This window comes from Pan paniscus, chromosome 6 (genome assembly GCF_029289425.2).
Source record: "Pan paniscus chromosome 6, NHGRI_mPanPan1-v2.0_pri, whole genome shotgun sequence".
NCBI classification, from domain to species: domain Eukaryota; kingdom Metazoa; phylum Chordata; class Mammalia; order Primates; family Hominidae; genus Pan; species Pan paniscus.
This window is the reverse complement of record NC_073255.2, coordinates 106,316,238-106,333,241: the sequence shown is the minus strand read 5'-3', so window position 1 is coordinate 106,333,241 and position 17,004 is coordinate 106,316,238. Positions and strand designations below refer to the sequence as shown.

At 39.5% G+C, this 17,004-nt stretch overlaps 1 long non-coding RNA gene and 1 other non-coding gene across 2 annotated transcripts in view; one reads left to right on the top strand and one right to left on the bottom strand.

Moving 5' to 3' along the window:
- Positions 1-17,004, bottom strand: part of LOC129398176 (uncharacterized) — a 526,729-nt gene that overhangs the window by 291,962 nt on the left and 217,763 nt on the right. The window lies entirely within an intron of this gene.
- LOC112440569 (small nucleolar RNA SNORA67) lies at positions 4,339-4,478 on the top strand. The gene has a single exon (XR_003028599.1). It is a non-coding gene; the product is annotated as a small nucleolar RNA SNORA67 (small nucleolar RNA).

The following is a 17,004-nucleotide window of genomic DNA, read 5'->3' as shown; positions in this document are numbered from 1 at the left end:
GTTTTTTTTTTTTCATTTTCAAATGGTTGAGAAAAAAAGAAGAAGAATATTTTACAACATTTGAAAATTATGTGAAATTCAAATTTCAAATTTCACAAGTGAACACAGCCATGCTCATTCATTTACAGATTGTTATGAGTGCATTTGAGTTACAACCATAGAGTCAACAGAAAGCATATGACCAGCAAGTTCAAAATGTTTACTATCTGGCCCTTTACAAGAAAACATTGCTGACCCCCCTGCTCTAGAGGTAGTTACTAAAGTCTCCATAGCTGCCCTGACACTTTCCCAGATTCTGAGAATTTATGAGTAGACCAGATAATCCTTACATTGAAGTGTTAATGACTTGTCCAGTATACAGAATGGCTTTTCACTTCTGGGCTGAAGATTGGAAAGGAGAAAAACCACTGTTAGAAATATGTTTTGGTGGAGGAGGGGAGACATTACAAGGAAAAGTGTCTTCTTCCCCAGTACAAACTGCCAGGTGCTAGAGCATCATACTTTACTTTGCTTACCCCAATGTACACCCAGGCCTGCCGCTGCCAAAAAAAGAGTGAAAATAAAACAGAAGCCCTAGCATTTCTCTAGTCTAAACAAGGAGCTCCTTGATATTCTCTGTGAAAGTCCACTAAATTCCCTGTAAGTGAGCCCAGCACCAACTCTCCCTGCAGCTGCACAGCCAGACATCTGGGCCAGAGCTGATGGCATAATTAGGCCTCAAACCAGGTATAAGTGCAATCAGAGTGGAAAATATGTGACCACATCCTTGGTGAACCTTGTGCTCCTCCCTACACCGAAAGGAGGCACGCTGATTGTGTGTGAGTGTTTCTTGAAAAGATTTCATTACATAAGGGTAATTCTCACAAGTCAAAGAATGTGCAGGGTCACCCACACTGTAGGAGTTATATTTTACTGGAACTTGCCATAAATTGACAGAGAAAGAGATCCCAGGCAGAAGGATAAAAGAGATCAAAATAGAGTTCCTCAAATGAGGACAGAGAGGAATATACCTAGGGGCTCAGAAGGGAGGCTGTGCTTCTCAGAGATTCTGGGTCACTTGCTATGACACACAGTTCAATGTTCAGGATTCTCATATAAAAGACTCCAGAGATTCTTCTGTCTAGTAATAGCCTGACAAATCACATTTCATTTTCTCAAGGAGGGGTCAGGTAATCACTTTGCCTCTAGCTCTAATATAATTGCATGGACAGGTGGGGGTTAGCACTAGCGTGACATCAGATGGCCTTAGCCTGAATCCCATCTTCACCACCTATTAGCTGCCTCATTTTTCTGCACTGTAAAAAGGGGTACCTATTTATACTATTGTTTATTAATAATGAATATAATTCAAGTAAAAGTGCTTACCACTGAGACAGGCAAGATTAACCAGTATGAAAGCTACTATAGAAGACATTGCTAATGGTCTGGCTAATGCCCATCCCTCCCCACATTTTATTTGAAAACAGATGCCTAAGAATGCTCAGAGTCAGTGCCCAGTTCCAAGCAAAAGAGCATGATCTGTTTAGACCAATTCTGACTACTCTATTCACCACTTTCCCAAGCTCCCTTGCAGTTGGGGTTTGCAGATGCCCCATTTCTAGCCAATGAGAACTTTAGCAGAAAGTTCTTGGGTATGAGGGGAGGGAGGGAGGTGGGAAGGGTAGTTCTGAGTAAGCTTTTGTTTTCTCAGGCAGAAGGAAACAGACAAAGAGGCAACAAACATGAGGAAAAGGCCACAAGAATCTCAGAGTCAAAGTGCTGACACCCCTGAGCCACTGAACCAATACTCTAGATTCCCTAGGTTGTGAGAAAAGTAAAACTCTATCTGTTGTGCATTATCTTACTTTCAGCCATTTTTTAAAATGGATTAGACTAAATAAAAATATCAAATTGTACTGATGAAAAATTATTTTTAATTTTCCTAGAAATTTGCTAGTCATCGCTATGGGAATGGGAAAATTAAAAAGTGAAAAGGGTCCACTAGAGTTTCCTCACCTCAAAGTACACCAAAGTGAGTGTGTGTTTAGGCTCCCCTTCTCTCCTGCCCTGCTAGAAACTTACAATGCCATGAGAGGGAGTCCTGGCTGCCACAAGGAACACATTTTCCTTTAAGGCTACAGGGATACAGACACAGGACAATAAAAAGTAGCTAACACTTTTTGAGTGTTTATGGTATGCCAGAGACTGTTCTAAAAGTATTACACAAATTGACCTATTTAATACAATCTTCTATCCACTGATATGGGTACTATTATGAACTCCATTTTACAAAACTCTGCTTAGAAACTGAAAAGACACAGAAAAGTTAAGTTACTTGCCTAAGCTCACACAGCTAGAAAATGCGTGTGATTCAAACTCAAGCACTGAGTCTATGAATTTAAGCACTACACATTAGTTCCTCTCCCTCTAAGAAGAATGGCAACAGGTCCAAGTTCAGCAAGATAAGGAGTTAAAATTGATCTGGAACATTGATCTGGCAAACCTTTTGAAAATCCCAGTCTCAAATTTTGCCAAGTCATCTATTTCTCTAGCTCTTAGAGAGCTCACCATGTGAGGAAATAGGTCAGTTGATTTAGAAAGATAAACAATCTAAATGCCTACAAACAAATAGAGAGTAGATGTTTAGGTTTAAAAAGGATGATGAAGAGACCCATTCAAGGGGAGAGAAATGTATGGAGAGATAAAGATGTAAAAGTAGCAGTCCAGAATTTAGAAGTTTTGGGTAACATTTATTCCTTCCAGTACCAGCTCTCTCGGCTGTCAGGATGTGTGTTTACTCTCACGTTTTCCTCCCAAATATTGAATTAAAATGTGCCCACCACAAGCATTCCAGCATCTAACCTGGGAAACTACCCATCTATCTACTTAAGCAACAGTCTAGAAATAGCCTAGAATTAGAGTAATCTTAAGTTCATCTGATCTTACATAAACCTATTATTGGATAGATGCTGTGGCTCACACCTGCAATCCCAGCACTTTGGGACACCAAGGTTGGGGGGCAGATCACTTGAGGCCAGGAGTTCAAGACCAGCCTGGCCAACATGGTGAAACCCCATCTCTACCAAAAATACAAAAATTAGCCAGGCGTGGTGACACACACCTATAGTCCCAGCTACTTGAGAGGCTGAGGCAAGAGAATCCCTTGAACCCAGGAGTGGGAGGTTGCAGTGAGCTGAGATCGTGCCACTGCACTCCAGTCTGGGTGACAGATTGAGACTGTCTCAAAAAAAAACAACAACTTATTGAAGAACAAACATACATTAGTGTGAGCTAAGTTGTCCTGTTTGGGGTGAATAACAGGGTTAAATAAGACAATTTTAAAATTCCCTTTTCATATGGTACCTGAAGTAAATTATGTAAAATTTCATTGTAAGATAAATAAATGGCTTAAGTAATCAGTAAAAGCACCTTTTGTTTCTATTGGCCCTTGGTAACCATTGCAGTATTTCTAGTGGAGACCAAATTCATGTTTGTTTGCATGCTCATCTGTTCAAGATATAAACTATTGAGTTCTTGCAAGGTAACAGACACTGTATAAAACCATTAACAAAGAAAGAGATGTGCCTCGTATTCCTTCTATTTCTTCCTAGAGCTCTTAGGAGTAGAAAATAACTTGTATGCTGGTACATTAACGTGTCTTCTACTTGCCTGTACCCATGAAACAGAACCATGAATTCTCTCAGAATCATAATAGTGGCAGATTTAACTCTTCCAGAAAGGGTCTGTTTGAAAAGTAATTAGCATTTGAATTGAGAAATGATTGATGACTTAAAGACAATAAAGTGTTTATTTATTTATTCTTTATTTTTTTGGTTTTAAGGAACAGAGAGTTTAATAGGCAAGAAGGAAGGGAGAAGACAGAAGGAAGAAGTTTCCCTGTACAGAGAGAGGGAGAGGGGCTCCAAAGCCGAAAGAGGAAGTCCTCACCTGACGCAGATACCAGCTAGGTATATATGCAGAGGCTGGATGAGGCAATGTCTGGTTTGCATAGGGCTCAGGGGATTGGTTTGACCAGGCATGTCATTGACATAGCTGCAAAAAAGCTGGCTCTCCCACTGTAGCCTTTTAATATGCAAATGCAGGGCGCCCTGGATGTTCTACACATAGGGAGATATGTTGAGAGCCAGGTAGGCAAACTTTGATATGCAAATGCAGGCCATTAGAAACTGGGTCCACCCAACATGGTGATTCCCATGGCCTTCATGCCCTTGCCTGACAATAAAGTGTTTAACTCAGGGACTCCAAAAAGACAAGATTGACTTTTAAAATCATTTGATAAATGCCCAGAGGATTCACCTAACTGATTCCATTCTTTCTTGCTTTAAAACACATATTCCTATCCAAGGCGATTCCCTCTCCAAGAAGACATCTAGTGCCCCTCTCCGGAAAGTAGCAACTTGGAATAGAATCTGGCATGCCTAAGGTCTTTGAGGAACAGGGATGCTTATTTCCTCCGCCTTCCTTGGCTGCCTACATAGATACCTAAGTGTCTTCCCTTCGGGATAGATTGTCCTCTGGTGCACATGCTGAAGAGTTGTCTTTCTTGACATAGGCCAGAGGCATTGATGTGCAGCAGGTTTCTTTAGTCATCAACTATGACCTTCCGACCAACAGGGAAAACTATATCCATAGAACTGTTTGAAGTGGACGGTTTGGCCGTAAGGGTGTGGCTATTAACGTGGTGACAGAAGAAGACAAGAGGACTCTTCAAGAAATAGAGATCTTCTACAATACCTCCATTGAGGAAATCTCCCTCGATGTTGCTGACCTCATCTGAGGGGCTGTCCTGCTACCTAGCCCCAGCCAGGGTTCAATCTTGGGGGTCAGAGGAGCTGCAGGAGGCAGGAGGGAAGGGAGCCAAGGGATGGACATCTTGTCATTTTTTTTCTTTGAATAAATGTCACTTTTTGAGGCAAAAGAAGGAACCGTGAACATTTTAGATACCCTTTCTTTAGGGTAGGTTCTTGCCCCAGGCACTGGCTCTTCTCCCAAAAAAACACTAATCCATTTCCCTAACCTAGTAACCTCCAGATCCCAGAGGCTCTCTTCACCTCAGCTGAGCTCCTTTGAAAGTGATTCAAGGGACTATGTCACTCAGCCTCACTTGCTGGACCAAATCTAGAGGGAGAACCCCTAAAACCCTGGAGTGAGTTTGCCCAGGGGATTGTCCCCAGGTCAGGGGAAGCTGGGGAGAGAAAATAGCAGCCATTTTTTACATTGTTTTGTATAGTATCTATTGATTCAGGAAACAAACACAAAATTCTAAATAAAAAGACTTGGAAGCTGCAAAAAAAAAAGAAAAAAAGAAAGAAAAAGAAAACCACCTATTCCTTCCTTTATTCCCTAGCATTCTCAGATCTGTCTACTGCCTTCAAGGACACACACACATACACACACACACACACACACACACACACACACACACACAAATAAGGACTATCATCAACCACCCTAATCCTGTTCCCAAAAAAACACAGATTTAGAGTATTAAAAATTGTTTTCTCCCCACACACACCAAAAACAAGCCCACTGGATTAATGTCATCACTAAATTGCCTGTTCGGTGGGTGATAACTGTTCTGAAGAAAATTGTCTGCATGTATTTTATTGATCACCTTTAAGGAACCAAGCAGCCTACTGAATTTCAGCTACTTTTTAAGGAACCAAAACAGGTTATGTCATCCCAAAGCATAAGAGTCCACATTAGGGCTATATTTTTTTATTTCAATTTTTATTGTAGATACAGGGAGTATATTGCAGATTTGTTACATGGGAACATTTTGTAACGCTGAGGTTTGGAGTACAAATCCCATAATCCAGGTAGTGAGCATAGTATCCCATAGGTAGTTTTTTAACCCACTTCCTCTAGACTCTCTAGTAGTCCACAGTGTCTATTTTTCACCAGGGCTATTTTCTAAGGCGAAAAAAAAAAAACATAACTGCCTACTATTAAAAAAACAAATTTATGTCAATAAACCAGGTAAAAGCAGACCAATTAAATTCAGATCCTTGTTGTTTCTCGATATCAAGAAAAGAAAAAGAGTCTAGGATCATGAAGAGCATAATTACCTCTTAATTCTGGAAGAATGACACTGAATGAGACATGAAGAGACTATGTGACAAGTTGGAACACAGGTTTATCTCCAATTTGGGGATGTTTCCTTCATTGCAGCCCTGTGACTATTACTTTATCTAAAGCCTTATGAGCAGGCATTATTTCCTGACAGCATAATGTAAAGTATTTTTCATACTGACTCAGTGGAAGTCTCCAACTCTCACAGAAATGAAGGGGCGATTCAGAAAGGAAACTACAGGTGGTAACATGGTTCACCTCTCCTCTGGATTCAAAACAATTACTTTGTGTTCAGGTTTTCAAGCCCTTGGCAGCGCCACTTGCCAGCAACCCTCGATAGAGCAGAAGAGAAGCAAAACTCTCAGCTGCAATAGCAGGCCACAACAGATGAATAACATATTTCCAGATTAATTGAGTAAGAACATTTGGCCATGTCTGTCAGATTTATTTTATTGTATGATTTGCCGGCGAATAATGAAGACTGAGTTCTTGATTATAAGATTTGCATTCCTCCACTCTATTGTAAAAACTCATACAAGAACTGTCTTTTCCTACATTGATACAAGAGTTTAAATACATGGTGGAAAAAAAGATGGGCTGGCAAACCACAAGTTTCCTATCTAGTATTTTTAAGGATTCAGTTCCTCCTCAAGTTACTAAAAGCCATCAATGACAAATTTCATCTCCTGGCCTCACAATTCTAGATGTTCCATTTTCTGTACTACAGATGGGCAAGAAAATGTGGTGTACTTTTTCATATATGAAGAAATCCATGTGAAGTCATCATGGCATAAGATATTCACTGTAAGCCAGTGCAGATTTTAGTTTGAGCTAACCCCCAAGTATAACTGATTTAGTAAGTGTGAGATTTGAGAGCAGACTACAAACTACAGCCCCAAATTACAGGACTGTAAATGAAACTAATGGGCTCAAAGCTAGAAAGAACTCAGGCTGCTAACTTCAAAAGCCCTTTGATGCAACATACGGAGCAGCTGCATAAACTTCCAACTACCAGCTCTGACTTTTTGCAGGACAAGCTACAGCTTTATATAAATTCATGGGATAGACTAATTGTGATAGACCAAAGCATAGGGTTGACTACTGTCGATCTCTTACAACAACACAACAGAAGAGAACACAGATTGTTCCTGGCAAGGGGACTTCTTTGGGCCAGAGGACTGGAGAGAGGCCCTTACCCAAGAATGTTCTTGTGGGTAGAAGAAGTTGGAGTTTGTAAATAGGCTCCGTTTCAAACATCAGCCACTGCTCAAAGATAAAGGTTGAGTAGAAAGTAAGAATTCATATTTTTTAAAGTGACTGAAAAAGAAGATTTAAATATCTGTTTCAGTGGTTTTCAAACATACATGCTTCAGAATCACCTAGAGTAACCAACGAAACACAAATGCTGGAGCCCACTCTGATTAAGAGGCCCAAGTTGAGACCCAACACTGTACACGTCTAAGTACCAGGAGACACTGATGCTGCTGGTCTGGGCATCACACTATGAGAGCCACTCATCTACACCAGGGTTTCTCATTTTCAATATGACTGACATTTTGGGACAGATAATTCTTTGTTGTGGTGTACTGTCCTGTGCATTGTTGGATGTTTAACAGCACCTGTGGCCTCTATGCATTGGAGGCCAGTAGCAACATGGCCCCAGATATGACAACTGAACATGCCTCTGCAGAAAACGCCACTCCCCTCCACTCCCAAATGTTCTGCAGGGGGAATATTGCCCACTAAGAACCACTGATCTAGACAGATAACAAAAGAATATCACTTTATTGCTGAATTCAACTTTTTCTAATTTTTAAAATGTGAAGAGGTTTACCTTGGTCTTATTTTAATTTTTTTGAAAACCTATTTAGTATTTGGTAACTGTAAATATTCCTCTTTTGTTTAAAGTTCTGATAGGAATATGCGGCAAATTCTTCAGACTAAGAAATAAGATTCATGTCTCAGTTCTGATTTATTAGGCAACAAGGACATAAAGCAACTTTTGGCTAGCCATTCTATGACATTTGATCTTCCCTAAATATCAGATATTTGTATATGATTGAGATGTGTTCTCTAAAGTGCTTTCAGATTCAAATATTTTACCCACCTCCCTAGAGTAATCAATAAAGAATAGATTCCAGAGTCACCTTAAACAAAGAAAATAATGCTTAACACAACCATGACAAAAAAAAGAAGGAATTAACATACTCTGGGTAAAAAAATCCCAGAGTGAAAAAATAATTAACAAAGACAGGTGAAATGCCTCAGGAAGGAGGTGATGCCCTGATGCCCTGACACTAAAAACAAATAACAGGCATCAGTTCATACACTAATATTTTATTCAAAAAATAAATCAAGTGTGAGCATACACCTTTGGGACAGAGACACTACTGAACACATAAAAAAACCCCAACCAACTGCCTCAGGAAATAAAAAGTGTAAATACTTCTCCTTTAAAGTTCATGTGAATACTGTTAATTTAATATGAAATTTAACATTAAAGATTTTAAAGATTCATGTTTTTAAAAAGGGGCACAGAAAGTCATTCTAGCAGTTCATAGGCCAACAGCAGGCAAGATCTTCAATTAATCTCTCTATTCTTTCTGGCACAAATTTCTGTTTCTGTTGGTTAGAAAGAACTAATGAGGGTTTTTATCACTGGACGAATTTAACATACAAATTATGGTAAAAGTAGCAGGAACTCCGTTTCTAATTCAATATCTTTCCAAGCATTACTCTTTTTTTTTCTTTACCTCGGAGCACTCCTATTCTGTAGATTTGCTATATTTTCCAGTATTTGTTCAGTCTGCTTAGTGTAAATCAACGTGTGCAAGCCACACATGGAAAATCCCTGTAACATTAAAAAGCAAATATAATCAAGCCAAGGTTTCAACACATGCCCTAAAGCCTTAAGATGTGCCCCTAAACTACAGTTTTGTGACCTTTTATAGAGGAGAATTTTGGAGCGAGATTTACTTTTGTTTCCTACATATACAGAGTGGCCACAAGGCCTAAAAAGAATGTTACAGTAGAGCAATGAGGACTATGCAGAGAAATTTGTCAGACTTTTGAGAAAGAATAAGAGGACAGTGGATCAATGGACCTAAATGAGACTTGGACTTAGACACCAGCCCTGCCCCACCATCCCCCAGATCACATTCCAATGATATAGGATTGAAAGTCAAAACTTATTCACATTTGTGGCTCAAAATAATTGTTTTCGGCCGGGCGCGGTAGCTCACGCCTGTAATCCCAGCACTTTGGGAGGCCGAGGCGGGCGGATCATGAGGTCAGGAGATTGAGACCATCCTGGCTAACACTGTGAAACCCCGTCTCTACTAAAAATACAAAAAGTTAGCCAGGCGAGGTGGTGGGCGCCTGTAGTCCCACCTACTCGGGAGGCTGAGGCAGGAGAATGGCGTGAACCCGGGAGGCGGAGCTTGCAGTGAGCCGAGATCGCGCCACTGCACTCCAGCCTGGGCGACAGTGTGAGACTCCGTCTCAAAAAAAAAAAAAAAAAAAAAAATCAGGACTTTGTGTTAGTGTGCACCTCTTCAAACTGCAAAAGACATTTTATACATGCTATGCAATTGAATTATTTTTAAATATCTCACTTTATTTCAAAAACATCAAGAATCCTAACAGGTTTTTATCAGACATAGCTGGAATTGAGGGGATCCTAGCAGTTGCCAGGTTACTATACTTTTTCACGGGAAGAACAGACTTATCTGCTGGACGCAGTGGCTCATGCCTGTAATCCCAGCACCTTGGGAGATTGAGGCAGGTGGATCACTTGAGGTCAGGAGTTCCAGACCAGCCTGGCCAAAATGGTGAAACCCCGTCTCTACTAAAAATACAAAAATTAGTCAGGTGTGGTGGTGGGTGCCTGTAATCCCAGCTACTCCGGAGGCTGAGGCAGGAGAATTGCTTGAGCCCAGAAGACCGAGGTTGCAGTGAGTGGAGCTCATACCACCCTACTCCAGCCTGGGTGACAAAGCAAGACTCCTTCTCAAAAAAACAAAAACAGACTATCTATTTGCAACACTACTATGTAAGTTTCCTCACACCAACCAATTCTCCAACTATCTAGAAACTAACTGGGTGTCCTACAATTCAATTCAATCTTGATACTAGCTACCTGGAGCTAGTGTGAGACTACACAGGTTTAAGGGCTTAGCCCAGCAAGAGTGCCCCCACTTCAGATGCTAGTCACAACATTGGGTCCCCAGGTTTCCACACTTCCATACTTCTGTCTGACTTGGCTACACATTGGAGATTCCCATGAACCACCCACTTGGGGCTCAGTGTTTTTGCTCAAACAGCTCACAGAACTCAGAAAAATTGTTTACTTACTATTAGCAGTTTTTTAATAAAAGATACAACTCAGGAACAACCAAATGAATAAGGTGCAGAGAACAATGTTTGGGAGTGGAAGGCAGGATGGTGCAGAGCTTCCATGCCCTCTCCTAGAATGCCACCACCCTCCCAGAACCTCCATGTGTTCACCAATCTAGAAGCTCTCTGGACTCCACTGTTTAGTAGTTTTCATGGAGGTTTCATTACATAGGCATGATTGATTAAATCATTCACCATTGGTGATTGAACTCAATCTGTGGTTGCTCTCGTTACCCCAGAGGTCAGGAGGTCATGCTGGAAGTTCCAACCTTCTAATTACATGGTCTTTCTGGTGACCAGCTCCTATCCTGGTCACCAGAAAGAAACCAGCTAAAGACCCCAGCCACCAATCATCTCAGCAACCCACAAAAGATACTCCAGCTGTGCGCCAGGAACCAGGGACAAAGACCAAATATATATTTTGCATTGTACCACAACTACTCACTACAGAGTAATGAGAGAACTATAGAATTTACCTCCAAATTACATATGCACCATATCCAACAAGTCCTATGTTCAGAATATTGTTTTAATACATTTTTGTTTTTGAGTCTCTTCCATGGAATGAAACTCTGTGGACTATTAGTAGATGTTAAGTTAAAAAAGTAAAACAAAATAAAATAAAGTTCCATTTTCAAGTGGGATTACTCTCTGGAATAAACTAATTAAAAATATTTCTTTACTGCACATGTGTTCAGCCTTTTAATATCTTACTGTCTCTAAAACCCTTTGAAATAAATATACACATGATACCTACATATATATGTATAATGTAAAATTTACCAAAATCATAAGCCTCCATTTGTAACCAATAAAGCATCTTGAGAGAGTAGATATCAGTAGAACACAGCTTGGGAAACACTGAAGGGCATGCCTTTCATTGTATTTTATATTTTAATGCCATAGTTATTTTGGGACTAAGAATTGTGATAGTGCATGTAGCAGTCAGTAATACTACCCATAACCCTCTTCTCTTTTCCACGTGGAATTTCACCTCTGGACTCATTCTGATATTCCTGGGTGTGCAAGATTAGTGCTGAAGAAAGTGGGAATTTTGTCTGTGTAAGGTTTTCTGGATTGGACCCAGGGGTTTTTAACTGCTTTAGTCAATTACTTGTTCCTTAAAGCCTGGGGTATCACACCCAAATTGTTTAATTGAGTTGAAAAAGTTTATTTACAGTATTTTCCACATAACTGACTTTTTCAGCCAACTGATTTGCATAGAGTACAACATTGCTAATTTATACTAATGACTAAGAGAACACTGGAGATTACAAATTTAAGAATTAGCAAGTACTATAAGTGAAAGCATGCAATTAAAAGCAATTAGAGCTGTCTCATCACAAAAGGGACTTGATTAGTCCATGCTTATTATTTATGGTAGTGATTTATAATATGCTATCATTTATTTTGTGATGAAACCTCCATAATGTGACATTTTATTATCATCCTGCAAGAAAGATGGACAAAGCTGCCAGAGAGTTGGTAAAGCTTGTCAGCTTTTCTGATGGATCCATTTGTTCACTCAGCACTTACTGTACTCTGCTCCTGCTCTGTGTGAAGTACCATATTCAAGCACAATTTTAATGACTTTTTTCTAATACTATAAGACTAATAGATTTCACCAGCACCTAGAAAGCACTGAAAATAGTAAGAAAAAGACAGAAAAAAATACATCAATAAGTCCATCACCTAGAGATGACCACTGTTAAGATTTTCTGTGCTTACTTCCAATATTTTCTTATACATACATGTAAAGAAAATGTGATGAATGTAAATATGTTTACATAATTGAGATTTTTTTATTTTCAATTTTGTATTGTGATTTTTCACTTAGCTGTTGATGAAGGCATACCAAATTATATCCTTCATTATTACTGCCTATTTAAAGTATATCATAAATTTATGTATTTATGTCCAGTTAATACTCAGAAATCAGCAGTTTAGTTGCTATTACATATTTTAAATAAATTAAAGTCAATAGTCTAAACTGGTTTTGCACCATTAGAGGTAGTTATTTGCATATTTTTCTGAATAGCTGAAAATAACTCATTTTGGAAGATGAGACAAACTCAATTTAAACCTGGTATTAGTCATACTTGCTATTGGAGTGTTACCTTCCAGGTATAGGCAGCAGTAACTTCAGGCAAACAGGAACAAGTACTGGCTTAATCTATATTTAGCCTTATAATGAAATGGAGCTTCCTCAGTCATTGAGTTGCATTACAATTTCCATAATCAATTTCAGCCCACTTCCATTTTGGGGAACTTCAATTAGAAGTTCCAGGAAAAATAATTTTTATTTTCATTGTTACTATTTCTGTTTCATAGGTGAAGTAATTGTAGCACTGAATGGGTAGATGATTTTTATACGGCTTTGGAGAAATCTAATTTCTTAGCATTCCTAAGGGTTTTTTAATGCTAGATCTCCTACACACTCCCTCAAATGAAGACTAAAGCTGTGCCTGCCTGAAGGAAACAGATGTGGTACAGTCATTCTCAACTGAAGCTATGGCTACCACATGAGAATAATTGGCATTAATTAATGCATCTAACAGCTTTAAGCTGACTATGCATTTGCACAACTCCCCTAAAAGCTTCCTAAAAGGATCCTCTGAAGTGTACTAGCAGTCTCTTAGAAGTCCCTCAGAAGCCCTTTAGCAGTCTTAATAGAAATATTTTGCCCAGTACTAGGAAGGCATATAACGTTTAAGCCAGCAATTTAGTAGTTCTGGAATCCACAAGTCTCATCTCTTCTAAGGTCAGTTCTACAAAGCACCTAATGCCTGCTCACAGTAGATTCTCAATAAGTATTCATAATCACATATTCTTAGTAGAAATTTAAATAACTACTATGTTATTTTCATCTCCAGAATTGATGATTCATGATCCTTTTATTGATATTCCCTGGAAAGTTCCTATAGTCTTATAACATCTGTTGTAAATCTGAAGCATTCAGTTTGTAAAAGAGAGGCAAGAAGGCCTTCGTTCCATTTCTTCCAGTTTATAAATTAATCTTCTTAGTGTACAATCATGCACTGAGGCAAGTTAAATTCCTTTGTGATACCCAGGGAATCACATAATAGAAGTTAATGCAGATGATTCTTGCCTAGGGGAAAAAAAACACCCTTAGTGGTCCTGCTCTGTTCCCGCCCTGGGCTAGGAACTTTACACATAGTATCTCACTTGAGCCTCACAATGGCTTACAGTTGAAGGAAAGAGAAGCTTGGAGAAATTAAGTCCAAGATCTGACCTGATCCTAAAACTTCCTGACTTCAAATTTGTGTTGTTTACACCTCAACATGAATTATTTAAAAATCATTGCATCCTCCAGTAGATTTCCAATGCCCCAGTATATACTATGTGGCCATTAGGTCCAAGCTGGCCACAGAGGAGACCCAGCTGGTTCCCTGGCCCTCTACTAAATATATTCTAGAACTCATGTCACTTTACAAAACCACAACGTCTACAAAAAGTCTGCAGCTTTGCTCCTCTATTTATTCATGTATCAGGTAAGATACTAAAGACATGGGTTAAAGGATATGAACAGACAATTCTCAAAAGCAGACATTTATGCAGCCAACAGACACATGAAAAAATGCTCATCATCACTGATCATCAGGGAAATGCAAAACCACAATGAGATACCATCTCACACCAGTTAGAATGGCAATCATTAAAAAGTCAGGAAACAACAGATGCTGGAGAGGATGTGGAGAAATAGGAACACTTTTACACTGTTGGTGGGACTGTAAATTAGTTCAACCATTGTGGAAGACACGATTCTTCAAGAATCTAGAACTAGAATTACCACTTGACCCAGCAATCCCATTACTGGGTATATACCCAAAGGATTATAAATCATGCTACTATAAAGACACATGCACACACGTATGTTTATTGCGGCACTATCCACAATAGCAAAGACTTGGAACCAACCCAAATGTCCAACAATGATAGACTGGATTAAGAAAATGTGGCACATATACACCATGGAATACTACACAGCCATAAAAAAGAATGAGTTCATGTCCTTTGTAGGGACATGGATGACTGGAAACCATCATTCTAAGCAAACTATCACAAGGACAAAAAACCAAACACCGCATGTTCTCACTCATAGGTGGGAACTGAACAATGAGATCACTTGGACACAGGGCGGGGAACATCACACACCAGTGCCTGTCAGGAGGTGGGGGGCTAGGAGAGGGATAGCATTAGGAGAAATACCTAATGTAAATGATGAGTTGATGGGTGCAGCAAACCAACAAAGCACATGTATACCTATGTATCAAACCTGCACATTGTGCACATGTACCCTAGAACCTAAAGTATAATTTTTAAAAATTAAATAAAGACGTGGGTTACTTTCGTAAAATCTTAGGAAAAGAGAATTTTGGAGTCCTACAAATGAAATCTATACTGGGCCAAGGATCCCCAAAACTCCCCCATAAAATATCTTGATTTTCTTCAACAAAGAATCATCTTGGCTTAGGAATATATAACCAGAAATCCCAAAATGCTCTAATGTCACCCCTGTCTATAACTGTATCCCTAGGGCAGTGAGGTCTCTAAAGTCATTTATTCATTCAACAAATGTGCTTTGAGCATTCACTTTTTGCCAGGCACAATTGCAGAAACTTGGAATACATCAGTGAACAGAGCAAATGAAAATTCCAGCCCTCAGGGAGTCTACATTCTGGCAGGATAGAGAAGAGGAATAATAGATATAATAAGTAAGCAAATTATGCATTGTATATCAAGACATGATAAGGGCTATAGAAAGCAATCCAGTATTGCAAGCGGACTCAGGAATGTGCAGATGGCACAGATTGCAATTTTAAATAGGACCATCAGATTAGACTCCATTGAGAAGTGGATATTTAATTTTAAAAAAAACTTAAATGAAGTCATGGATCAGCCATGTGCACATCTGGGGGAAGAAAGTTCCTGAGAGATGTATGAAAGACCAAGGACAGAAGCATGCTTGACACATTTGAAGAAGCAAGGGGGCCGGTGTGGCTGCAGTAGAGTATACATGAGGGAGAGTAATGGGATATATATAGAGAGAGATGGGGCCAGACTATGAAGGGCTTTATAGAACAGTGGAGGTACTCTGAGTTTTAGTCCAAGTGGGATATATTTCTAGATTTCTATCATTGAAATGACATAATATGACTTACACATTTAAAAGGCTCACTCTGGGTGCTATATTGAGAGTAGAGAATAAAGGAGTGGGCAGTGGTTGAGGGGATAGGGTTGCAGCAGGGATCCATGTTACAAGGCTATTATAGTAATCAAGGTGGAAGGTGATGGTGCCCCAGGCCAGTAGGAGCAGTAAAGGTGATGAGAAGTGGTTGAATTCTAAAGATATATTGAAGAAAGAACTAAAAGTATTTTCTGATGAAATGGGTATGGAATATGAGAGAAAGAAGAGTGAATGATGACTCCTCTGGTCTGAACCTGAACAGCTGGAAAGATGGATTTGCTATCACCTACAATGGGGGGAGCAGAGCTTATTAAGAGGGGATCAGAAGTTCTGTTTTAGATGTATTAAATTTGAAATGTCTATTAGATACCTAAGTAGAAAATAATTAAGCAGTCAAAAGTATCACTTTTAAGTTAATAAGAGAGGTGTGATAGGGTGATGCAAATTTGGGTGTCCTTCTTGGTTTGCTTGTTCATTGAAACCACAAGATTGCATGAGATGGAGTGAATGCAGATCGAGAAGGCATCCAAGGACTGAGGGGAAGACCACGTTAAGAGGTCTGGAAATGAGGAGGGATCAGCAAAGGCACCTGAGAAAGAATAACCAGTGATATAAAAGAAAAGCAGAGCATATAGTGTACTGGAAGACAAGGGTAGAAGTTTACTAAGAAGAAGCGAGAGATCAATGTGTCAACTGCTGCAGAATTATGTAAGATGTGAAATGAGAATTCACCACTGAATTTAGCAACAAGGAAGACACTGGTGATACAGACAAGAGAAGTCTGAGTATAATAGTGGGGATAAAAGCCACACATTTGAATGCTAAAGGGAATGACCCAGTAGACCAGTAAAAACCAACCAACCAACCAACAAAAACCCTAAAATGTCAGAAAGTAGAATTGCTAAATGAGTCACCTTGAGAAAGTGAAAGAGGATGGGACTTGGTGGCTCAGATAGGGGTATAGATCACCTGTGGTCATAGGTAAGGAGGAAGAGTATGTGGGTATAGGTGCTGGAAGGCTTTGAAAGTAGATATCATGGGAGGCTATGGAAACCCTCTTCCAATGTTTCAATTTCCCCTGTGAAAATGGAGGTAGGGAAGAACGTGTTGAAGATTAGGGAGGAGCAAAGAGTGAAGTAGTTATCAAGTAGAGTAAAAGAGTGAATGAATTGTCAATGTTTGCCAATTCATGGCAAACATGAATAAGGTATGATTATCAGTGGAGCATTTAGAGCCCAACTTAGGTTCAAGGCCATGAATTTAAAGAGAGACTAGTCAGTGTGATTATTTTTCTTAAGCCACATGGGTACTGGCCTGGAGAAGTTAGT